The sequence below is a fragment of the Myotis brandtii genome, unplaced genomic scaffold (assembly GCF_000412655.1).
Source record: "Myotis brandtii unplaced genomic scaffold, ASM41265v1 scaffold313, whole genome shotgun sequence".
Lineage (NCBI taxonomy): Eukaryota > Metazoa > Chordata > Mammalia > Chiroptera > Vespertilionidae > Myotis > Myotis brandtii.
Genome location: NW_005361994.1, coordinates 522,173 through 548,550, shown reverse-complemented (window position 1 = coordinate 548,550; position 26,378 = coordinate 522,173). Strand labels below are relative to the sequence as shown.

Genomic DNA, 26,378 nt, shown 5'->3' with positions numbered 1-26,378 from the left:
CCACACACACACCTATGTTAAAGGAAAAGAAAACTAGAAGCATTTGCCCACATTATGGGGAGTGGTGTGATAGAGATGATTTTTGCCTTGTGATTTTTTTCTTTTTTATGACCTTGACATTTTAGACATAGAGACATTGAGTTTATATTACCTTGATTAAATAAGTAAATATATAATAAACTAAATTTTTAATTAATTATTTAGAAGCCTGCACGGCTAGGAAAAGAATAAAGGACATTTGGAGTCTCTCTACATACATTATGTTGGTCTAACCGTTACCTTTAAATAGTCCAGGCTAATATTATATCCCACCTTAGCCAGCTAGGAATTGATAAAGATTATGTTTTCTAAGGCTCAAGTATTTGATGAAGAGAATCCATTGGTTAATGAGGGTGCTTATAGACAGATTCCGGTTTCACAGAGCCCAAAAGAGCAATCAGAAATGAACAGTGAACATCGATATTTTTCATGCTTCAGTAATTATTGATACAACACAAAATGATAGCAATACCCACACTTTATTTGGAAAACATTTAAAAACATTTAATATACCTGAATAAGAATATATGGTTGTTTGCTGTATACTTAGATGTGTATTTATTGAACAGTTTCCAGGCAGCATTGGCTTACATTTTGGACCACCTGCATTTTCATGGTTGAAAATACAAGTCTATCAGTGCCTAAAATCATCCCATTCATCTTCATTATTGTCAGCATTGTTCCATTATTTTGATGCATGAAGGTGCCATGCCCCTGGCTGGTGTGGAAACCTCGATGCATGAATATCAGATCCCAGAATTTCAATCCTCACTGCCTAATAGATTTCTTACCCTTGAACTGATTTGATATCTGTTTTACAAAGCTGAAAGGGAAGGAATGAGAAGCCATTTTCCAGTTATTTTGAACACCCCTAAATATGCAAGCTTTAAATAAATGGAGTAATAATAATCTATTAGGTATGTACTATTTTATATTTTTTAAGTATTTCATCATTCACTTAACATAGTTTTTAAAACATATATGCAATAATAATGGCCACGTTACAGCTTGGATGTACTGTGGAAGTATGCTTTTACAAGCTTTTCTCAATTGATATCCATGGAAGACATTGGTTACCCTTATTTCATAGAAACAGAGATTTAGGGAACATTTCTGACCTGCCAAGAGCACACATAGACAAAAGTAATCCTGATTCTTCGTGTTCTATGTCTTTGTTTATGCCTCATGTCATGACTACATATTGACTTAATGTATTACAGTCCATTAGCAACCTTGCTCACCAGCGAATAGTAACAACATGAGCTGGGGCATTAAGATTCAGGAGGAATGGAGTTCTATTTTGTTATAAAACTCCAAGTTCTTTACTTGATGGTCGCAGAAAAACTTCTGTTTTTTTAAAAAAAAAGAAAATATGTTTTTATTGATTTCATAGAGGAAGACAGAGAGAGAGAGAGAGAGAGAGAGATATGATGATGATGATGATGATGATGATGATGATGATGATGATAGAGAGAATCATTGATTGGCTGCCTCCTGTATGACCCTTGCTGGGTATTGAGCTGAAAACCCAGGCATGTGCCCTAACTGGGAATCAAACCCTGACTTTCTGATTCATAGTTGGACACTCAACCACTGAGCCATGCTGGCCTGGCAACCTCTATATTTTAGAATAATAAAGAAGAATCATAATGGTAATTAGGCAAAATATAGAAGTTTCAAAGGATGAATTTGCAGGTGATGTAATAGCAGTGCCTCAAAGAGAAACTTAGGATATGTAATGTTGGCAGAAGTTAACAGATTCTCAAGGTAAGAAGGTGAAAGCCACTCTGTTATTGAATTTAGTACATAGTTACAGAGAAGTTGATTTAATCTTGTGTCCACCCTGTCCATTATAGATGCTTACCATCACCTACCATATCTAATACAGCTTTGGTTACTTAGCAGGGATGTGCAGATGCCTGATGAATTCAAGCAAGAGCAACTAAGGGAGAATGGATGGAGGGAAGAAAAATGATGATTCAAATAACGTTTTGTCAGCTTGGGAAATGAATGGAGACTAGTAGGTCCTAAAGCAACCCCGTCCAATTCATTTTCTTTGTCATCTGAGCATGCCCCTTCAGCTTCTCACATTTATCATGATGTCTGTCCCAGCTGCTGGAAACAGAAGTGGACATTTCTTGCTGACCAGTGATCCCTTAAAGCCAAGAACACACCTACAGCAGCATTAGAATCTGGAAGGCCTGGCACTGACTGTAAACAGTGAGAAAAGGGGATAAACCACTATTGCAAGTTGGCTTGGGAACATGAAATGATAAGGGGGGAAAATAAATTGCTTTATTGCATTTAAAAATCTACTATTGGACTGAAAATATATTTCAGCGTGGAAAAAAAGTGGACAAAATTCATATCTTGGATTGTTACCAGAAAAGGTAAAGGCTCTTCTATTGGGAAATGACCAATTCACAGTTTGTCCAAGCCCAGCCATTTGTGCTGTAGATATGTTTGATTCAACTACTTCTCCCTTAAGACTCCTAGATTTCCCATTTATCACTCATGCGTTATGCTTATCTATAATAATAAAAGCACAGTATTCTAATTAACCAGATAGCCGAATGACCTTCTGGACGTCCTTCCAGATGACCTTCCGGACGAAGCCGGGGCTGTGAGGGCCAAGCCCCTTCCACGAATTTCAGCATTGGGCTTCTAGTAGTATATAAAAGCACACACTCTGTGAAGATGTCTCATAAACAATTGTTTGCTTTAGCATCTCTCCTTCACCCTCTCTCTATATATATATTAGAGGCCTGTTGCATGAAAAGATTCATGCAATAGGCCTGGGTCCTGGGTGCCAGAGGAAAACCGGTGCCGCTCCAGGCATAGCTGCCTTCACAGCCCTCGCTGCTCCAACCAGAGCCGCCTTCAGTCTTCGCTCCGCTGCTTTGCGCCTCCATATGCAAATTAACCACCATCTTTGTTGGTGGTTAATTTGCATATCGCGCTGATTAGCCAATGGGAGGCGTAGCGAAGGTACGGTCAATTTCAATCTTTGTCTATCATTAGATAGGATATATACATTTATGCACATACATATGGATACTTAATATATAAAAATGTCTATTTTACAAATGATTATGTAATTGCACACACATATGTGGCTTATTATGATCATGAATGATTCTATCTAATAAAGTGGGAATATGCAAATTGACCATCACACCATCACAACGATGGTGGCGCCCATAGCCACAAGATGGCGGCGCCCCATCCCCTCAGTCCTGCTGGAGTCCCACAGTCCTTTCAGCCCAGCCGGGGGGGCAGCAGGTGCACGGTGCGACCAGACTCGCCCTCAGCCCCCCAGCCACCCAGGGCCACCCGAGGTTCAGGTAACCAGGGCCAGCCAAGTCTTGTGCTGCCAGCAGTGGCAGCAGCAGAGGTGTGAGGAGATGTTGCCTTCTTCTGATCACCGAGTCGCCTCCTGCCCCTGAGGGCTCCTGGACTGTGAGAGGGGGCAGGCTGGGCTGAGGGACCCCCCCTCCAGTGCATGAATTTTCATGCACCAGGCCTCTAGTGTAATATGATAATCATAGATGGACAAACACATATAGATATATACAGAGCTAGGTATATAAATAATATACATTAACTACTGTAAGGAAAATTACCCCTAAGACTAAATTATTTAATATATATTTTAATGAATAGCTAATAACTGAGTTACTTAACAAATATGTTAAATAACTTCTCTTTAGTCACAATGGCAGAGAAAATGGCCAGGGCAGGATATAAGCTTAGAGTTCTGCCACCTGCGTTTTGGAGGTTTGCCACTCTCCCTCTCCCAGGCACTGTATGCTGCTTATTGCTGATTCATCAGTGTCTACCACTCTCTGACCTACAGTAAAATAATCAATACATATGTGTTGAATGAATATAATTATGTGAATTTTTCTACCCCATAGGTCTAATTTCGTGTAGCCAAATCTGAATAAAATGGTTTGCTTGTGAATTGGCTTAATATGGACTTCCACTGAAAGTAAATTATTTGGCGGTAGCTTATATTTCATCGGTTTCAGCGCTCCTTCCAGATAGAATCAAGGCACTTGTGCTCCAACGGTCTCCAGTAAAAAGCAATATTTCAATATTAAAATACTGTCTTCATGCTCTATGGTAATAATTTACTTCCCACAATTTATTCCTGTTTGCATAGTAATTTTTTTGAAAGTGTGCCTTTTGTGAATGCAAGGACTGCTTTTATTTCTATCGCTGAAGCTCATTATAAGTTTCATGCTCTCCTGCATCCTCGTGGTTCCCTCTCCTTGTTACTCATCTTTAATCAAGTGAATGCCTGTCCTGTCCAATTGAAGCCTGCAAGCGGAATGGATGGAGTGGCCTGGCTTTTTCCCAGGTCACACTAGATCTCTGTTATAAGCTTTCTCCATCTCCAGGTGCACAATACCTGGTCCACTTTCTGGGTATCTAGATGTCATGTTTAAAATACAGCTTTCCTGGGTCAAGGAAGCATCTTTTGTTGACTTTGTATGATTCTTTGACTATGTACAAGGGACAGTGTGAGTCGAACCTGGAATATTTTTTCTTTCGTGACAGTGCACAAAAGAACTACAAATCGCAGAGAATACCATTTGCAGGGAATCCCTGTCTCAGACTGCTTCTAACTTTTTCCCTTCGCATTTCAGAAAGCAACAGGGATAGGTGTCCGAAATAGGCTTGTTTGCCATGGGAAGAAAAGAAAATTCTACAAGTTGGGCCCTGGTTTCCTTCCTTGACATTAGAACTTGATTTCTCTCCCTGGGACCACTCTTGTCTCTTTAGTGCTCCATGGAGTAATTTGGTGAGGAGAAAATTAGTTCCAATGCTATTGTAATGTTTGCTCAGGTGTATCACATGAGTATTTCAGTGGAAGGTGAGAAAAAGATGGCTTAGTCATCATGAACTCTTCTTTGTTCCAATCTAGAGAGCCAAGCTGTCTTTTGTTTCTTTATGATGTTGTATGGTCATTTCATGAAGTTCTCTTCTTGTATGTGTTCTCCTAAAAGAAAGTGTCTAACACAATCCTTTGGTTCCCAGTGAACCATTACGGAAGTATGTTCACCTCCTGAGTATCATTTCTTTGCCCCTTATTGCTTTGTTTGCTGGATTGTGTATTTTTGTTGATTCCTGTTGAATGAGAAGAGATGTAATTAGATGAATGATTTTTGCCAATAGACATGGGGCACGGGTTCCTCTTTTTCTGCTCACTTCTTTAAGAGGAAACTTCTATACCACTTTTTGTCTGACACTCTGAACTTCTAGAGTGTAAATTGCTAGAGAAACAAAAAGATAAATATTTAAAGTATTTTCCACATCCATCTCACGCTGTAATGTTTATTTGTGAGGACTGCACATTCTTCAGGCAATAAGCAACCACTGGTCTCACAAAAGTCCCTTTATTTCTCTTCTAATGTTACTTGGGTATTAACGAATCTGACAAAATATAGAGAGAAGGATTTTCCCCTCTTAATCTGCATTGTCTTTATATTGAGTAAAAAATCATCTCAGACTTAGGAATTGGTTGTTCTCAATTTTTGTATATTTTGTTAAGTACTAGAGACTTGGGGCTTTTTATTTTTAGCAGAATTTTTTCAAGTATTGTTTTGAGAAGGTTGAAGAGGCATTTTCAGGATCTTCCAGCAAGACTCAAGCTCAACCTAATCGTCCCCAGAAATAGTTTTAAGTCCATAAAATAACCTGTTGCCAAATAGAAAACACACAAACATTTCCCAATGTTTCTTTTAAACTATATAATATTTTGGTAATGTTACTCAGGAGACTGTTTGGTCTCCCAGTTACTCTCATCATCTATATTTTAACCAACAGTCCGTGCTATGTAATCATCTCTCCCAGGAATTAAAAGATGACGGATAATGAAAAAAGAAATTGTGAAGTTACTGAATTGTGTTGGTTTGAGTAAGCAGGCTCATATGTAATAGCTGATATGTTCCATTTAAATGCCTTAGCTGGCTGATTTTGGAAATCAGTAGAGTAACTTTATTAAGATGTCTTTAAATTTCAGCATAAAATATGCCACTGTATGTGATAAAAACTTAGCAATCTTGTCACTACTCAGCATTATCTTAAGCAAAAATGTTTTAGAAAATTCCAAAATTTTGTAATTGAGAAAGTAATACATTGAATCAGGTTTACAATAATAAGAGCCAAAACATGAGGAAATACATGTGGATATGTCTGGAGTACCTTTCACACACAGAAACTCACAGACGGACCAGCATGCAGTGACAACCTCTTTCTAGCCTATGTTGTGAAATATTGCTATTTTGTAAATTACTTAAGAAATACTTCTGTAGTGTGAGCCCTGAGAGTGTCCTTTGTGTTGTTGTCTGTGATGCAAGTGCCTGCCTTTGCATTGATTGCTGAGGCACCCAGTTCAGAGGCATCCACTTCAAAGGTCACATCTCAAATGACCACATTGCCAGCGCAAGACTGGATTAGGGCCAGGCTGCCTCCCCCACTGATGCTCCTCTTTTTAGAGACCTTGGTTGATTTCAGTAACTGACCATTTGGACTACTTGGTGTTTGTTTTCTCCTGTAGCTTCAAATGTCCACCCTGATGTTTTAAATTGACCGATGAAGAGTGAGTCCAGGAAACCCTAGACCCTTACACTTGACCTCAAGAAAGCATAACCACGGACATCTCTCTCTCTCTCTCTCTCTCTCTCTCTCTCTCTCTCTCACACACACACACACACACACACACACACACTCACACACACACCCCTTTTTGTGTGGCTACAGGGGCAGGGGTGCTATGTAATCTCAGGTCTTGTGAGTTATAAACCTTCATTTTTCTCAAAAGTTCTCTGATGGTGATTTTTATTTTTTTAAATATTTTTTTTATTGATTTCAGAGAGCAGAAGAGACAGGGAGAGATAGAAACATCAGTGATGTGAGGGAATCATTGATCTCCTGCCTCCTTCAAGCCCCCTACTAGGGATCTAGCCTGCAATCTGGGCATGTGCCCTGACCCAGAATCAAACTGTGACCCCCTGATTCATGGGTCAGTGCTCAACCATTGAGCCACACCAGCTGGGCTCTGATGGTTATTATTGAAGGGCACCTTGAAGTCATAATAAGAACCACAAGGCCATTCCAGCCACAACATTGCTTATTGATAGGCCAAGACCAATATAAAACAACTTCCTCTTCCAGTTAAGAGTGGCTGCCAAAGATTAAACTTTTCAAGGCAAGAGTAATCAGATGAGTGTTAAAGGACAGTGTGGGCCTGTGAGATAGCTTAGTGTCTGGGTATTCGAATGTAAAAACAAAACACTTGATCTTCTCATTCTAGGAAGATGGAGATGTATTTTTCCTATTTTTTCCATTAATTCTAACCCAAACCCTAGATACTATATGTAAAACAAACATTAAAAAGCGGAAAGAAGAAGGCACACAGATTAGGGATTTTAGGACTTAAGCAATGACATGGTGGTGAGCTCCCCGGGTTTCATTTTGCATCCTACATCCCAGACATGGAGCTGAAGACTCTAGTAAACTGGAAATGCCAATGCACAGAACAAACAAAGAAAAAGAAAGCCTATTCCTTCTCACTAATGGGCCGGGAAAGGGACAACCTAGCAAGACAGAAAACTTTTAGGTAATTGCTTACTGCAGTCACACCCGTGTTCTGCTTTCACCCTACCAGCAAAATGGAAAGCCTCCACTCTCACCAGAAGAGAGGAGCCTGAACCCTGATGCCAGGATGAGGACAGAGAAGGCTGAGAATATTGCCAATATTTCCATCCCTGTCCGGCTATAAAAATGCCGCCACCCACATGGTGTCAGTGGAGCCTATGTTGGGAGCATAGACTGCCACACCCACCTGGCAGTAATGGGGCACCCATTTCTCTCTACAGGGGTAGCATCAGAGGGGGCTTCCTGGAGATCCAGGGTCTTGACAATTTTTAGGGGTAATAAGGTCACCTCCCTCCCCTGTTCCAAGTCATCTGGTCCAGGAAGGAGAAGACAATAGTATAGTACTAAAAATGCACATGTAGATTCATGTTAACCATGCAATTTCATATAAAATTTCTTTATAATTTAATATGGTAAATGTAAACTTTATCATTTTAATATATTTTTATCATTTATTATTTAATAATATTCCATAATGCCAAAGAAAGTGTGTGTGAGTGTGTGTTTGTGTGTAGTAGTAGTAATAATAGTAGTAGTAGGGATTTGAAATCAGGTTGCCTGGTTCTAGGTTCAGAAATGCAAAAAAAAAAAAAAAAAAAAGAGAGAGAGAGAATTATTAGCTCTAGCTAGTTTGGTTCAGTAGACAGAGCATCAGCTAGGGGTCCCAGATTCAATTCCAGGTCAAGGGCATGTCCCTTGGTTACAGGCTCAATTCCCTGTCCTGGTCAGAGCGTGTGCAGGAGGCAACCAATGTGTCTGACATTGATGTTTTTTCTCTCTGTGTCTCTCCCCCTCCTTTCCACTTTCTCTAAAAATTCAATGGAAAAATATCCTCGGTGAGGGTTTAAAAAAAAAAGCAATATAGTTTCTCTTGAAATGATCCACAGTGGTATATTCTGACTAAAACATGGTGGGATCATTTCCCTAATTTTAATTATAGGATTTTAGTCAGAGAGTTATAGTTAAGACACTCTAATTTTCAATCAATCACCACAAACCAGAAAATCTTCATTTGAATGAAATATTAAAATTTTCAGCAAACCTTCCACTTTTTTATAGCAGGCTTCTTCCACTTAAACCCCAGCCTTTCTCAGATAAATATGTTCACACAAATTCTCCATTAATAAGGAGGTTTATATATTGTCTCATATGCATAGCAGTATGTTTAGAGCATCTGGGGAAACATTATATACTGTTATACAATATTTTTGACATACCATGGACAAAAAAAATCAAATTTCCAAATCCAAGATAGAAGCAATAACAGCCATGCCAATTGTATTGTCAATTTATTTGTCAAATTTCCAAGAGAAATATCAGATCATTTAGAGTAAAACTTTTTATCCATCCTCACTGTGGTTCTTTAAAGGATATATACCCACCTAAACTCACAAATTTGAGTTATGTGACATTAAAAACAAACACCCAAATGTTCTATATGCCTAGGATTATTTATTGAAAATGTTTAAGCCTAAAGACTGCTTTACCTGAGAACATTTAAAATGAACAAAGTAGCAAAAAATAGAGTTACCAATGGTCCCTTTGAAATTATTTAAGATAGAAAACACTGAAAGTTTCAAAACAGATATGCACACACAATTTACGAGCAAGCGTGCATTTGGGGGAATGTGCAAGCTAGATTGTAATTATGGAAATGAAAGAATAAAACACCAGTTTCCAGGGACATAAAGCAAGACAAATTGCAAAGGAAAATATGAATAACCAAGTCAGGCAGAAACTGGGAGAAAGGCAAGAGCTGCTAGTTAATAATGACTTTTGGTACAATGTTCCCAGGTGATTACTCCATTCCTGCACAAGGTCAGAGCTGCATATAACGGGTACCATTTGTATTTGACCATCCACAAAATAAAGTAAAATGTGCCAAAACAAAATTGTCAATTGGTTTGGAATTTGGTGTTAAATTATTCATTTTTGTACTTATTTATTGTTACATATACTTCAGCTCACAAATCTATCATGGATTAATTCTCATTAAAACTCATTATCCATGCAAATTCTGAGTAAGTGTCAAAGAGAAAGAGTTATGTAATGATGTGGAAGGAAGAAGAAATGTTTATAGCAGAAATTTAGACTAAGACTAGATGTTTCACTTGAACTCAGAATAGAACTTTGAGTTTTTAGAAGCCAAAATAATATAGGAAACATGACAGATATATATAGCTTCTGAAACTACTGGTAATTATATATGTAATTTGCTTTTAAGAACATGGGGCCCTGAAGATATGTGAGATTCGAAACATTGATATTTTGATGAAACTAGGCAAATTGATCATGCAATGGGAGACTCCTTGTAATTTGCTATTGGCCTTCCAGTAGGGTTAGATATTAAATCTGCGGAGATAACATTGAAAAGATGAGGTAGCAGACAGAATTCCATAAGAAGATACTTTTCAAAAGTAAGGACAGCCCAGCTAGTGTGGCTCCGTGGTTGAGCATTGATCTATGAACCAAGAGGTCATGGTTCAATTCCCAGTCAGGGCACATACCGGGGTTGCAGGCTCAATCTCTAGTAGGGAGTGTGTAAGAGGCAGCCAATCAATGACTTTCTCTCATCATTGATGTTTCTCACACTCCCTCTCACTTCCTCTCTGAAATTAATAAAAATATATTTTTAAAAACAAGGACAAATTAAAATGAAGAGGTTAGTCTTAGCTTTGTTTTGTTATGTCATAACTTGCCTATCTGAAAATATACTTACATTGTTGAGATAAGTTAAACAGGAAATATGTTCATTCACAGAGGTAGTTTGAAGACATTAGGTCAAAGGATTCATGTCTATGGATATTTTAAACCTCTCTGGCCTGTATTGTAGCTCTCTAACACTTGCCATTTTCTTACTGGCATGTCCTCAAATTAGGAGGAAAGATCAGTAGCTGAGGTATACTGAAAACAGTGGGTGTTTTTTTTAAAAAAAATGAATTTGGAGAAAAGCTTACATTTTTATTGTCAGTACCCTTTAATTTATCATAAATTGTCAATTGTTTTATGATGTGCATTGTCAATGCAATGGAAAGATCTGGACTTAGAGTTAATATGGTAGAAGGTATAAACCAATAAAAATAGTGAGAGTCTGTGAAACAGAGTTGATCTCTAATGTCAAAATTGGGGTGAGAGAAGAACAGTGGGGCATAAATAGGAAAAGTCAAGTAAATAAGCTAAAATTAATACCAATGAAATAGGCTAAAATTATTAATACCAATGAAATAGTCTAAAATGATTAAAATCGGGACAAAGTGTACATCCAGGGCTGGCCATGAGGAGTAACTTGAATTAGACTAACCCTACCACTGGAATGAACTATACTGTACACAATTCAACTTTAGAACAAATATACCTAACTTTACATTAGAGAAAGGCACTACAGGCAGAACTTGCAGGACTAAAATCCTTGAGAAAAGACAAATAGAGAAACATGAGCCCAACATCCACCCTGAAGCTTTCTGCCAACTCCCAGCAAGGGAGGAATGGAACCCCAGGAGAGAGCTCAGTCTTCCTTACTGAGCAGAGAGTAGGGCCCTGTGTTGCCGAAGGAACTGGGATTAAAGGACAGAAACCTTGAGAGGAGAGAACTGGAAAGAAGCGGGCCAAAAAATTCTCTGTATCCTGTTTCCTTGAAGAACTGGCCAAACCCGAAGGTGCTGCAGCACAAGGCAAGACAAAGAAACCTGGAATTAAACAGCAGCTGGGAGATGAAGAACTGGGCAGAAAGTTCCACAATCACATGTTGCTAAGAAGATGAAGGCTGGAGTTCAAGCCTGCAAAGGTGTAGGGAACATGGCAGGCACAACCAACACTCCCAGTAAGAGAAATAATGTTTTACAGCCAAGAGCAACCCAGGACAAGGCATCAAGATACACAGGGGGCACTCCATCTGCAGGCCAGAAAAGAACCTGTGTTCTTTGGAGTAGATAACACTCCAAAGAGTCTTTATACTTACTAATTCAAAATATAAGGCATTCCATAGAAATCACAAGGCACTTAAAAACACAAGATCAAATGCTTGAATACAGATGATTCATATATTGTAATTTGAAAATAAATATAATTAATAACTTCAAGATACTAGAGGGAACTGTGGGTTCCATAGTGTCCTCTCTCTCTCTCTCTCTCTCTCTCTCTCTCTCTCTCTCTCCACCCCTTCATGTATATATAATATATGTTCAAAGGAACATTTGTTAATCTTTTGTTCAAAGGATAATATTCCCATGATCATTGGTTTGCTATATTGAAAAGAGATGCAGGGTTAGGAGAGGGCAAAAGTATGAACAGAGAGGCCTGTATAGTAGCTACTATAGAAATATATGCATGTATCTCTCTTTCATTTTTTTCTTTTGGAGGCAACCAAAAATTTTGGCGGCCTTAAAATCCTATATAATAAAAGGCTAATATGGAAATCGACCAAACGGTGGAACAACCAGTCACTATGATGCACACTGATCACCAGGGGGCAGACACTCAATTCAGGAGCTGCCCCCTGGTGGTCAGTGCACTCCCACAGGGGGAGTGCCACTCAACCAGAAGCCCTGAGCTGGGCTCACGGCTGTCAAGAGCAGCAGTGGTGGTGGGAGTCTCTCCCGCCTCCGTAGCAGAGCTAAGGATGTCTGACTGCTGGCTTAGGCCTGCTCCCCTGAGGACATCCCCTGAGGGCTCCTGGACTGCGACAGGGCACAGGCTGGGCTGAGGGACCCCAGCCGTATACACATTGGGGGAGACCAGGCTGTCAGAGGAGGGCCATTAGGGATGACCAGGCAGCAGGCAGAGGTGGTTAGGGGCAATCAGGCAGGCAGGGGAGCAGTTAGGGGCATTAGGCAGGCAGGCAGGTGAGTGGTTAGGAGCCAGTGGTCCTGGATTGTGAGAGGGATATCTGACTGCCGGTTTAGGCCCAATCATTTATGGCAGTCAGATATCCTCCGAGGGGTCCGGATTGGAGCGTGTGCAGGCTGGGCTGAGGGACCCCCTACCCCCGTGCATGAATTTTGTGCACCGGGCCTCTAGTATATATGTAAACATGATAGTTGGTAACCCAATGGTGGCAGTGAAGGGTGTGAAACATTATTTGGTTCTGAGTACTCTGAAGCCAGAGACAATAGGATTTCCTAATGGGAAGTCTATAGAGTATGTTAACAAAAAGGGTGAGTCAAGAAAGAATTAGATTCTATTGGCATTAGCATTTGCAAGGAGCTGCCTAAAACCAAGTTAAGAAACTGCAGGTACAGCAAGTTTGGAGAGGGAAATCAAAAGTTGTCTTTTGGGCATGTTATAATAAAAAATATTAAGTGAAATGGATGGTAAACTCAACCCATTTATCATTTATTTCAACATAAAAAGATGGAATACATTGATTGCTCTCATTTTGCCTTTCCTAACCATATCCCCTGAGCAATATAGAGAAAGTGAACTTAATAGAATCAGTGATATTTACTATTTTTTGAGCATAAATCTTGTTCAATTTCAAGTGAGTAGTGTGGTCCCTTACCATTACTTTTCCCCCCTGCAACCTGTTCAAATATTTGGCAGGAAATGGCCTTATCAGGCCATCAGGAAGCCTTCCCTATGGCTGAGCTAATAATACATTTTTGGAAAACTCCATTTAAAGGTGGCAGATGAGAATCTATGCCCACTCTCTATGTCACTCCCAAACACGTTGGAAGATGAGCCACAGGGGAAGCCCATATGTTAGAAAAGCATGCTTCATTTAGCTATTGCAACATGATGGCTGAAGGGGGCTGTAGATGGAGTTGCTCAGGAAAGATTACATCTCTTAGCTTCTGGCAAAGAAAAAAAGTATAAAAAAGGCTGTGCTAAGGGCTAAGAGCTTTATTGAAATTCTACCGAAGTCTTACAGAAACTGTGAGCTTCTGACTTGTTATCAGGTACCTGCATTTGGGCATCCTGACACTCTATAATTGAAATTCATTGCTCGACCTTTAGTCTATAAAAATGGTGTGCTGTCATTAGCACTGACTGCTTGCTGTATTCTCCTGTCACTCCTTAGGCCAGCTTAAACCATCCCAGATGAAATAGCCTATTTCATGTCAGACCTCAGAGTCTGCCACTATTAAAGTGGAAAGCTGAAGCAATGTTTAGCAAGGTGGTAAAGACTAAGGCAGCAGGATTGCTAGAGACATAGGAGTCTTTTTTTCTTTAATTTCTTCCCAAATTAATGCTCTCATATGGTACCGTCTTTATTACACTCTTCCTGACAGAATGAGAATTATAACTCTCTTTAATTGCATTTTAACTTAACCTACTAATGCCACAGTCTACTTTGCATTTTAAGAAGTATTTGAATGTTATTTCAGAAATAAGACACGTTAATATAAGAATTACAAGGTAATATTTCACAATCATGATGTGAAGAATTGAGGCAATTATGTGAATAATTCAGCCAAAAAGCCATGCTGTGATATTTGTTTTTATTCAACTTTTTAAAAAATCTTTATTGTTGAAAGTATTTCATGTGTCTCCTTCCTTTCCCCATTGACCCCTTCTAGCCCACCCCTGGCCCCTGCCCCATGCCTTCACCACACTATTATCTGTGTCCATGGGTTATGCATATGTGCATTCAAGTTCTTTGGTTGATCTCCCACGCCCTGAATTTCCCCTTCCCCCTCCCCCCTTAACCCCTATTCTTCCCCACCTCCTCTCTGAGATTTGACAGTCTGTTCCATGCTTCGGTGACTCTGGATCTATTTTGTTCATCAGTTTAACTTTGTTCATTAGATTCCACATATGAGTGTGATCATGTGATATTTGTCTTTCTGTGACTGGCTTATTTTGCTTAGCATAATACTCTTCAGGTCCCTCCATGCTGTCTCAAAGGTAACATATCTTTGGTTTTAAAATACTTGGGTAAGAGTGGAAATCTTTGATTTGGGAGATTTAACCCTTAGTTTATTCTGGAATGACTGTACTTGTCACTTGGTGTCAAAGTTACAAGCAGATGGTCAGAGAAAAGTTTGTTATCCCAAGTGCTCTAAGGGGATTCACCTCATTAACCAAAGAAATAGGAGAGCCTGGCTGTTACCATAAAAACTGTTGAGCTGTCCTGAATTACCTAAGCTCAGAGCTAATGAGAATCAACCTGCCCAAGGTCTTAAGAAACGAAGTAAAAACACCACTGAAAATGATTCTGCCTCTCTCTCTACTACTGTATGGTCTCAATTTTCCTTCAGGTGATATGGGGAAAAACAGGTTTTTGTTTTAATGTTTTTAATTGCCACCGGGAAACAATTTTTTTTTTCAAAAAGCTAAAGACAGTATTTAAGGGTGATGGAAATGGTTTTCTCAGATTGGTACTGTATTCTGTTCCAGGTCAGTCCTACACTTAACGTGTAAATAACGGCTGAACATTCTCTCTTGCCCCCCTCTTTCTTTTAAGAGTGCAGTAGTTTTGTGTTTTGTGTTTGTGTGTGTGTTTAATTTTAACCACAAAATCTCTTAATGTTGTCAAACAGCATTGGATTAAGTATCAGAATACCCAGATTTATGCCTCGACTTCATTGCTAATGGGCATGGGTGATTCTAATATGAGTCCCTTTCCATATCTTTACTCTAAAATGACTAGTTTGTATTTGGTGATCACACAGGTATTATTTGCTCTCTTGAGCTGTGATTCTCAGGAAATTTCCATGTCTGGAAATTTTCTTGCCCTTGAATCAGCTGTCCCATTACTGAGGGTCCCTTGAATTGGGGACCTCAGGTTCTGAAAAGATGCCTCAGTGGAGCCATATGTTGGTCCTGTAAGTTCCCTGACAAGATTTTCCATGGTGAAACCCCTGAAATTGCCATCCTAGGGCCAATAACTCCCATGGAATCAAGGCCATCAAGTTTTATAATTAAAATGTGATATAGTCATTGGATTTTGCTATTAAGGAAAAAGTAAGGAGGTTGCCATGTTCTGTGGATGTGACGCTCAGAGAAGCTCCCAGGAGACACAGGAGAGGCTGTGCTGTAGAGATTGAGCATTGGTATATTTTGCTACTGCACAGTAAACACCTTGAGTGCGGTGAAATCATACCATATCATCTTAGAATGTCTAGTGCCTCAAACAACACCTGTACCAGAGTAAGTGTTCAATGATTATTTGGAGAAAAGAAACTTAGAAAAGGACAAAAAATGCAATGTGATGAAGCATTTTCCCATTTATTGGACTTAGTTTTACAAAGATGCTTATTTTATTAGGTTTGAGTTAGTGGGAGGCAGGGTCTTAGGGTTTAGCATGTGTGCTTGCAGGGATCCTGAGGGAAGAAACTGTGGCAGTCCAAGAGAGAAAGGAGGCCAATAATACGTAAAAAAGAAACAATTATTTTAAGCAGGTTGAATAAACTCAGGAAATCTTGGTTAAATCTTACATATAAAATATTCAATATTAAAAAACAAAATATGTCAAAAGAAGAGAAAGATTGTGAGTAATTAAGATGACTGATGAAGAATATTTTTCTTCAGAAAAGACACAAAGCCTTGTTTTTTTGTCTATGCTTTATGAGCATAGTATGGTCCTCTTCTTAAAGTCTTTAATAAACATGACTATTAAGACATAGATATTGCATCTTATTAATGAAGAGGTGAAGAAGCAAATTCTTATCCATGCGTATATGTCTGAATTTAACTTTTAATCTTGTGAGAGGAGGGACAACCTCATAGAGTTCATCTGCATCAGATGATGATGGCGGTGGTGGTCATGATGATTCAGGTGTTGTTGGTGGTAGTGGTAGAGGTGGTGATGGTGGTAATGGTGATAATGAAAATAAAATTATTGCAGTCTTTTATGGGTTGCCAACAGAAACTTTTATAGGAATTGGTTGTATGCAACCCCCACCTCAACTTATGAAACTAGGGTTACAATTTCCTTTGGAAATGGAGTCCTGAGATTTGTCCAGTCTCATCCATCTAGCAATCAATGGAGCCATAATGGAAACTTGGATCTGTCTGATTCAGAGATCATGTTTATTTAATTTCTCACACTGTCTGCTGCGGGGGCAGTCCCCAGTGCATGACTAACCTCCTTCTGTGGGCTCTTTTTTTATTCTTTTTTGCCAAAGTGCTACTTTTTTTCTTAATTTTCTGTGTCAAGTCACAAACAGTGTGTCATCTCTGTAGTCACATTTGGCTCCCATCAGCTCTGTTAAAGAGCCATCTCATCGGTATGGTTTTCCACTCCCTAAGCAACTTGTGGATCTCATACTCCATGCAAGGATCTTGTCTCATCTTCAGTTTTCTCCCATGTTTAATTCAAAGCAATTCTAGTTCCGTTTTCATTTACTTCTTCCTGTTGGAAATGTCCATACCATGAGAGCATTGGTGTGAATATTCCCACCATTATACTGTCCCTCTGCTTTGACATAAAATATGTTTCATCAAAAATCAGTTACCCTTTTTCTTAAATTCTACATTTCTTTTTGAATTTTATGTCATATGAGTACTGTAGCTGCTACTTGAGTCACTGACTGTATCTTTGGGGTTGTAAATGAATATTTCCTCCACTTTCTTCCCACTGCACTCCAATGTCAAAGGAATAAGAAAGAACAGTGGAACTGAAAAGTCTGCTAAACCTAGAAAGGTGATAGGATTGATCTCTGACACTCTCTTTCCCCAAGTCCCCAACCCACAGCATTTCACTGTGCACCTTTAGATAACGCAATTCATCTGAATACCAGAATTTTATTCAATAGAGATGGTGAGGGGAGAGAGAGAGAGAGAGAGAGAGAGAGAGAGAGAGAGAGAGAAGAAGAAGAAGAAGAAGAAGAAGAAGAAGAAGAAGAAGAAGAAGAAAAAGAAGAAGAAGAAGAAGAAAGATATTTTAAAAAAACCCCAAAACTGAAAATACTTTGAAATCTATTTGTAAATGAAAACTTCATATAAATGATTTACCAAACCAAATTCTCTGCTTTGTAATGATTAAATTATATTCCAAAATGTGTGTTTTTCTCTTTATTATAATTGTTAATTTATTTAAGCAACCTATTTTCTAATTGTGAAAATTCTTTAAACTGAAATCCATTTGGACCAATAGTCCAAACAAGTTTATAAATGACAGACATAGTAATCGGATATTGGTATTAACTCTCTTAAATAAAAACTGTACCTGCTAAACTCTTCTAGAGATTATAAACCAATTTTCTGGAAATGTGCTGGAACCCTGTAAATATAACCAATATAAGGCATAGAGTTGTATGGAATATAATACTGAAAAACTTATAACTTCACTTAAATATAGCTATATTCACCCAACTGGTGTGGGTCAGTGGTTGAGCATTGACCCATAAACCAGGAGGTCACTGGTTCAATTTCTGATCAGGGCACATGCTGGGGTTGCTGGCTCAACCCCAAGTAGGTGGTGTGCAGGAGGCAGCGAATCAATGACTCTCTCTCATTATTGATGTTTCTATACTCTTTTCCTCTTCCTTCCTCTCTCTAAAATAAAAAAAAAACATGAAAAATAGCTATATTATTCATGAGAAGTATTCATATATACTATATATACATATAAACACATATATAAAATAGATAGATAGATAGATAGATAGATAGATAGATAGTTAGATAGATAGATGATAGACAGACCCCATAAGTTATAGATTATGATTACTTGGAGACCTCTGTCAGAATAACCAGCATAGAAACTATCTTTTCATTGAAATCATCAGTACACTAAAAACATAATAATAAAGGGAAATAAAGAGACTTTTTATCAGTTTTGCAAAGAGAGAAGGAAATAGCAACATACTCTAATGAAAGTTACCAGATAACCTGTAGCATTCTGAGCTGAAATATTATTCATTGTGAAATCATGTCAAACTCTCTGGACTCAATATCTTCATCTATTAAATTGGTGGGGAGTTGGGGAATAAATTATAATCAATACTCGCTTTAGAAAACTTTAAAATTAAAATTAAAAGAGATGATTAGAAATCCACAGAGATTCCCCAAATCCTGAGTGAAATTAGTAAGCCAAATCACTTTTATTTTTAGTCTTGTTTCAAGGAAAAAATTAAGCTTCCAAGTTGAAAACAAACTATATTCCAAAGTGCCAAACTTAAGGGTAGCTTTTGATTTTACCAAATAGTATTCAATTTCCAAGGAAAAATGAGTGTGGCTAAGAGGACCGATGTTCCTGGTTTACCTAACAATCAAATGTAAGGACATCATGGAAACAATCTAAATAAAAAAAATTCTTCAAGATAATCTCTTCAAACGTCCACAAGTTATTAAATTTTCCATCACATTGTAAAGTGCATGTAAAATCTCATTGCCTGTTACAGAGATTAGTGAAGAACCTGTATAGTGGGTATATTAATTGATCAGTGAACACAACATTAAAAAGGATACCTCACCCCAACCGGTTTGACTCAGTGGATAGAGCATCTGCCTGTGGACAGAAGGGTCCCAGGTTCTATTCTGGTCAAGGGCATGTACCTTGGTTGCGGGCACATCCCCAGTAGGGGGTGTGCAGGTGGCAGCTGATCGATGTTTCTCATCGATGTTTCTAATCTCTATCCCTCTCCTTTCCTCTCTGAAAAAAAAAAAATCAATAACTATATTTAAAAAATAAAAATAAAATGCATAAATATTTGTCAAATGTTAATTAAAAAATAAAAAGGATACCTCAACTCTAACATGACTCAGTTAAAGAAGATGACAAATATTTACTGATGCTGCTTACCTGCCACCTACTTCATATTCATGATCTCATCTCATCCTCATAGTAATTCTAGGCTTATCTGTGTTTTACAGGTAAGGACATTGAAGATTGTAGATCATAAATCATGTTCTTGGGCATACAACTTGTGGGTAAATGCGTGAAATCATATTCCAGAAGACAGCTCCATCTGGCACCAAGTACAGAATTTATTTCTCTGCACCCCGCTTTTTAAAGGTAAGAACTACAGCGTGGCTTGACTATCTTTCATTGCTTTGACCATTGTCTCAGCCATTTGTGACTTCAAAGAGGTGATGCTTTCCAAGATCATTTTAACCTCTTAGGGCTGGGACTCTGATGTGGGCAATGTATTCAGTTCCCCGCTGTCATACACTTCAGACTCTGCAATTTTCTGTAGCTTTTATCGTTATCCAATTTTTCAAGCAGATGCCAGTTGCATAAGCAGTATCTACAGCCATTGCTCAGCAAATTCTTCCTCAATTTTACAGCCTCAAGTACTTTCCATGTGTCTTACTTATGGTCAATTTTGCAGGAACCATAATGTTGAATTTCGTCCAGAAGAATGTTCATCCACCCCCTTGTACTTCTGTGCTTGAAGTAAACTCACAGCAGTGATGTATTGCGCGTACGTTGGAGTTCCTTCTGGCAGGGAGGATTCAGATGACTTTATTGGAAATATAAAGCTTCACTGAGCTTTCTCCCTCTGAGAGGCTAGCACAATCCTTTTCCTGAGACATTTGGATGCATCCCACTTATAATCCTTCTTCACATAATGTTAGAAAAAAGAGGCTTAACGTAGAAAAATACCGTCAATAAGTGTTAGACCTATTTATTGTTGGTTGAGACTAATAGCCCAGTCCCTTGAGCTATCTCATGAATTTTTAGCACATAACTTTATGCACCATTAATATGGCTCAAAAGAAGGAGCTAGTGAATAGTGAGTGTTGTACTGTCTTCCATTGTTCCACTCAACTACTAATCTTCTCCCATGGTATGTGTCAATGCATTATTGAACCTACTTTTGAATTAATATTTGAACCCAGTCTTATATCATATCCTACCATACTCTTAATATCTCAGCAGCAACTTTTATTGTTTTTCATTCTTTTGTTTCTGTTTTTTTTTTCCCTTGTATTTTGGCCTTTTCTTTGTCCTGTCTCTAGCATTATAATCCCCTGAATCTAATTGACTAGGCCTCTTTCTTCCTGTTTACTTATTCTTATTAGAGAAGCTTTCCTGAATGTGTGTGTGTGTGTGTGTGTGTGTGTGTGTGTGTGTGTGTGTGTGTGTGTTTTCTCAGGGTGGCAAGTAGGGGATATACAAAAATTTTACAGGATTATTTTCCATAGATGTTCTTCTTTCTTTTTCTCTGTAACAAAAGTTGGTTGATAATCTTATTTCCATAGACACAGCCAAAATTGAAAACAGGAAATATTATAAAATGGGTTATTTGCAACATCATATTATACAGACAGATTTTAAAAAGCAAAGATCCCTCCCTACTCTGAAGGAGGAGTATAGGTTAAAGTGGTTTGATGACATCCAATTAGTGGATTCAGTGATAGTTTCATGAGAGGCCAAGTCAGTGCTGATAGAAAATTATTTGATCACTGCCTATCACTTAAGCAAGTTGGAGATTGTTTTGAAATTCAATGGGGCTATGCTAGCCAATATGTTATTGCCGAATAAAATTCAGGAACCTTGACAAATTTAAATTTCAGATAACAAAACATATTTTCAGTATAAATATATACTATCCATATTTGCATAGGATATACTAAAATGTCATTTGTTGTTTATCTGAAATGAAAATTTAACTGGGTATTGTGTATTTTTATTTGCCAAATCTGGTGACTAATAACACCTTTACTTGTTCTAACCTTTTCCTCTTCAAGATATAACCTGGGAAATGAGGCAATTGAGACAATTAAAAAATAATTTCAAGCTCCCATTATAATATATCTAAGTAATTCACAACATCCTCCCTTTCTGAACATGTGTGTTTTGTCTATAGTATAGCATTTTGGTTATTGGTAACAAACTAGCCAAAAATATTCTTGTAAGAATAGAGAAATTTAATGTAAAGAAACTGAAGTTACTTACAAAATCAAAAGTATGGCTGTAAGTGCAACATGTGGGAAGAAGGGTTACCAGGACAGCATGGGAATCTCCAAGTTCTACAGTTACCTGTTCAGTTGCTCTGCTCAATGGTATTTAGTCCCTGTGAGTTTTCTAGTTCCAAGTTCTGAGAGTACATAATTAGACCACTTTGGGTCACATTTCTGTTCCTTTGGACAGTGCAGTGAATCTGTCTGACAGAAAAGAAAGTTGGGGAAGGTCCAGCAGGCATGGTTCAGTGGTTGAGCACATGCCCAGGTTGCACGCTCAATCCCCAGTAGGGGGAATGCAGGAAGCAGCTGATCAGTGATTCTCCCTCATCATTGATGTTTCTATCTCTCTCCCCCTCTCCCTTCTTCTCTGAAATCAATAAAATATTAAAAAAATAAAGTCAGGGAAGTATAGTAGGCAAATAAGTACAGAAGTTACTATAACATAGATTAAATGCATGGAAACACCCACCCTGTGCCATTCTCATCTGAAAGGAGCTAGTAGAAATGCATTTAACTCTCTGCTAATGGGAAATGCAAAATAATGACAGCATCCCAATGGTTGCCTCATTCTCATCATATTTTGAAAGGTTTAACATTTAATCCTAAGAATACACCAGGGCACTTCATATACTTCACAATTAGAGTTGAGGAACAGTGGGGAAACATTTTAAGTGAAAATATGAATCCTTTATACCACCCTTTCAAGTAAAGATGATCCAAAGATTAAGAAGGGTAGAACAATACAGTGATTAAAAATACAGGATTAAATTAGCTTGATTTTACCTTTGTTTTTTTCTTTTTGTTGTTGTTTGTTTCTGAATAATTTGCTCTAACATCAGAGCAGAGCACCTTATCTATGGCTCTTAGCTTACCCCAGAAATTGTAGAAGCCTTTAAGCAATAAACCAGCAGATTATGTATTAAAAGTAGCACGAGCCTGGTTGGTCTGGCTCAATTGGTTGAGCATCATCCCTTACACCAGGAGGTGGCAGGATTGATTCCTGGTCAGGGCATATGCCGGGTTATGGCTCAATCCTCAGTAGGGGGGCATGCAGGAGGCAGCAATCTCTCATTGATGTTTCTATTTCTCTCTCCTTCTCCCTTACTGTTCCTGAAATCAATAACAACACATTTTAGGGGGAAAATGTAGCATGATTACAGAACAACTGTCGACAGGTCTAGACTTAAATTCTGTTTCTGTATTTGCGTCCCATAAACTTTGGCTAGATCTCTCTGATCTTCAGTTTCTTAGTCTGAAATAGGGGCACACTAACACTGAACTGGTGATTGTGAGGATTAAGGAAAATGGTGTTTGTGGAAGATTCTAAGACAGGACCTCCCAAAGATTAAAATAAAACAAACAAGCAGAAAACTATGTAGTGGTTTTACTCCTGGTAATATTCAAAGGGCTCCAATCAAACTTTCACATAACAAACTTTGGACATAATAAATAATTCCAACTCAAGGCACTGGAGAGCAAACTGAAGCAGGAAGATAAGAAAGGAGAACTGGCATTTTGAAAAGAGAACAGCACTGAATCAGTTTTACATTTTTATAGCTTTTAATACTAATAGCATACTTAAGTCTGAAACTCTCGGGGTAGCCAAAGTTGGATAGCAAAACTGGTGGCAAATATTTGGATAACCTCAAAAGTAAGTTTTAAAGAAATGAACTAAAATTTTAACTGCTCCCCTCTTGCAGGAAAGATAAGTTTATGTTTAACCCAAGTTAATCATCTACCATAAAACAATATTCTTTACAGGCCCTCTACAAAATATTGTTTTAATGATATTTCAGATGTGATCCCAAGTTACTCAAAACACAAATTAATAAGATACTAAAAACACTTTTCAAGAGAAAACAATCAATGGAGATTGAACCTGAGATGATCCAGATAAGGGTTTTATAGGAACTATTATAACTAAGCTCAAGAATGTGAATGAACATGTATCTATAATGAACAAAAAGATAGGAAGTCCTTGAAGAAAAATATACAGGGTGGGGAAAAAGTAGGCGTATAGTTATGAGTACATGAAATACAGAGTCTCTTATTCTTATTCTTATTATTTATTAATTATTGCATATTTTCCATATGAACACTATCAACCTACTTTTGCCCAACCCTGTAAATGATAAAATACAACTACACAAATAGTGTAGAACTATGTTCATCCCAGATTGTGTTCATCAAGCAAATCTTCTATAGGAAAGATTTCACATACTCACATGCTAATAGGAGCCAGGCTGGGAACATAAATGAATGACATGCTCAAGGTTCAACACAGTAGGTATTGATAGGGCTTATAGTGAACTATGAAATACTGCCTCTTTGTGAAGGAAATATTTACTATTTGATTTCAGACAATTGTTGCCTTCAGTAGGGATTGCTAAACATTTTCTATAAAGGGCTACATAGTATTATAGGATTTGTGAGCCATGTGGTCTCTGTTATAACTACTCACTCAACTATGTTATTATACTGTAAAAGCAGTCATAAATAATATATAACTGAATGGCTGTGATTATGTTCCAATAACACTTTATGCGCAGAACATAGGATGGGTCAGATTTGGTCTGTGGGACATGGTTCGCAGAATTTTGTCTTAGAGAAGAAATTTGGGTTCAGGGTTGCTTGACAGTATCTCTTTCTAGAAAAACTGGACCATCAGATCTAGAGCAAATATGCATAAAGTCCTGAAAGATCAATAATTATTTTCTAGTTAACAGAAAGGAGAATTGAATATCAGTCTGTGCAAAGGTACAATGTTGTGAGAGATGGGAATACATGGACAGTGCAAGTAACTTGGTTTTGGTGAAGAACGGAAATTGTCAGAGGTAAAAACAAAAAAACAGAGGGAGTGTAATGCAAATAATAAATAACACCCTTTTGTTTTCCCCCTGAATTAGACAACTAAGACAGGCAAAGAATATATTCAGATGGATTCCTACATATTAATATTATGTCCAATCAATGCCATACTGGAGGACTTAACTAAAAATGCAAACAACATTGAGATTCTAATATTTCTTTCACTTTTATCACCTGGACAACCCCCTTCACACCACAGCACACCACACTACCCCCCACCCCCACACCACCCCCACACACACATTAATCCAGGCTTTGGATTGTGATGTTGAGCAGAAACCCTGGGATCTCCATCTCCCGGTTGTCAGGGAGAGCAGGAGCACAGCTGACAACCAAATTTCCTGCCTTAGAAAATTGGATTGATTATCTCCACCCAACAGAGGATGGTGAACCAGTGACTGTACCTACCGATTCTCTGTCTCCTTAGAGAGAACTAACAGGTGAAACTAGAGGAGAGAGATGTTCAGGGAAAAATCTTTCTTTCACACTACAGGATTCAGGAACATCCCTCCTCCCAAGTGCATGGGGATACAAATATGAAATCCCTTAAGTATACTGAAGAATTTATTCCTTGCTATGCTCAACAGAAAAATAATCCTGAGGTAGAAAAATCAATTATGCTAAAATGATTTATATTGTTAACATTTTATTGCACGGACCTCATGACTTTGTTTTAAATATGCTAATGCAATCCACATTACTAAACATTTGTTCAGGCTGTGTCATGATTAGAAAATGCCATACAAAAATTCCACCCCATTTAAACGATGTAAAGGCCAGCAAAACCATCATAAAAGATCTAACAGTTACTCTTCTCTTAGATGTCCATTGAAAGTCCCCGAGGGAAGCCTTTCATGCAGTGCTTCACATTAAAAGCTAGTCTTCAATAGTGTGTTTGCCTCTGAGCCACTGCAAATAAATTCTTAAAAAGTGGGCCATGCATCTTAATCAGACATTGTCTGTTACCAAATGGGCTCAGTCCCTCATTCCTACCATTTGCCCCCTGGATTCCAGAAGGATTTTCTTCATCTATTCCCCAACAGTCTGTGATTGAAATTCTGGAGCACTGCAGTTAATCACATCATAAATGATTGGAGTTTTTTTTACTAGATTAAAAATGCCTCTGTCTTTCAGCAAATTTTGGTTTTGAGTTTCCCTCAAACTTCCCAACTTTCCACATCCATGCCTTCATGTCAGCAGATACATAAATGCAAAATTGAAATCATGTCTCTATCTTTGGCAGTAGGCAACAAAGGCATTTATTATGAAATGATGCCCTGTCTGCCATACAGGAAATGACAGCATAAGTGCACTAGTGCTTGTACATTTACTTGTTCATTTTTTCATTCATGAAACAGTTTTTCAGTGTTTAAAACATACCAGAAGGTGAGAGTGTAGGTGGTAAGATAGCCATGCAAACAAACAACAATGTAGCACATAATGAGCATCACAATATTACCTAGAAAAAGAGTGATTTTTCTAATAATAATGATATTTTTCCAGGTAATAAAATGTTGCCTCAAAATGTTACTAGAAAATATACACTGAGTGGCCAGATTATGACCACCCCATCAGTACTTCGTTGGGCCACCTTTTGCCTTCAATACTGCGGCGATTCTTCTTGGCATTGACTCCATGAGATGTTGAAAGGTGATGCGAGGAATCTGACACCATGCCTGATAAATAGCACTGTCCAGTTCTGTGAGATTTGACGGGTGTGGAACCAGCTACCTGATAACTCTTTTAAAAATATATATTTTATTGATTTTTTACAGCGAGGAAGGGAGAGCGATAGAGAGTTAGAAACATCGATGAGAGAGGAACATCGATCAGCTGCCTCCTGCACACCCCCCATTGGGGATATGCCTGCAACCAAGGTACATGCCCTTGACTGGAATCGAACCAGGGACCCTTCAGTCCGCAGGCCGATGCTCTATCCACTGAGCCAAACCGGTCAGGACTGCCTGATAGCTCTTTTAACTTCGTCCCACAAATGCTCAATTGGATTGAGA

General features: G+C 38.3%; 1 pseudogene; it reads left to right on the top strand.

Annotated features, from left to right (window-relative positions):
* The first annotated feature begins 16,393 nt into the window (after window positions 1-16,393).
* LOC106726752 overlaps window positions 16,394-26,378 on the top strand; it is a 40,282-nt pseudogene continuing 30,297 nt past the window's right edge.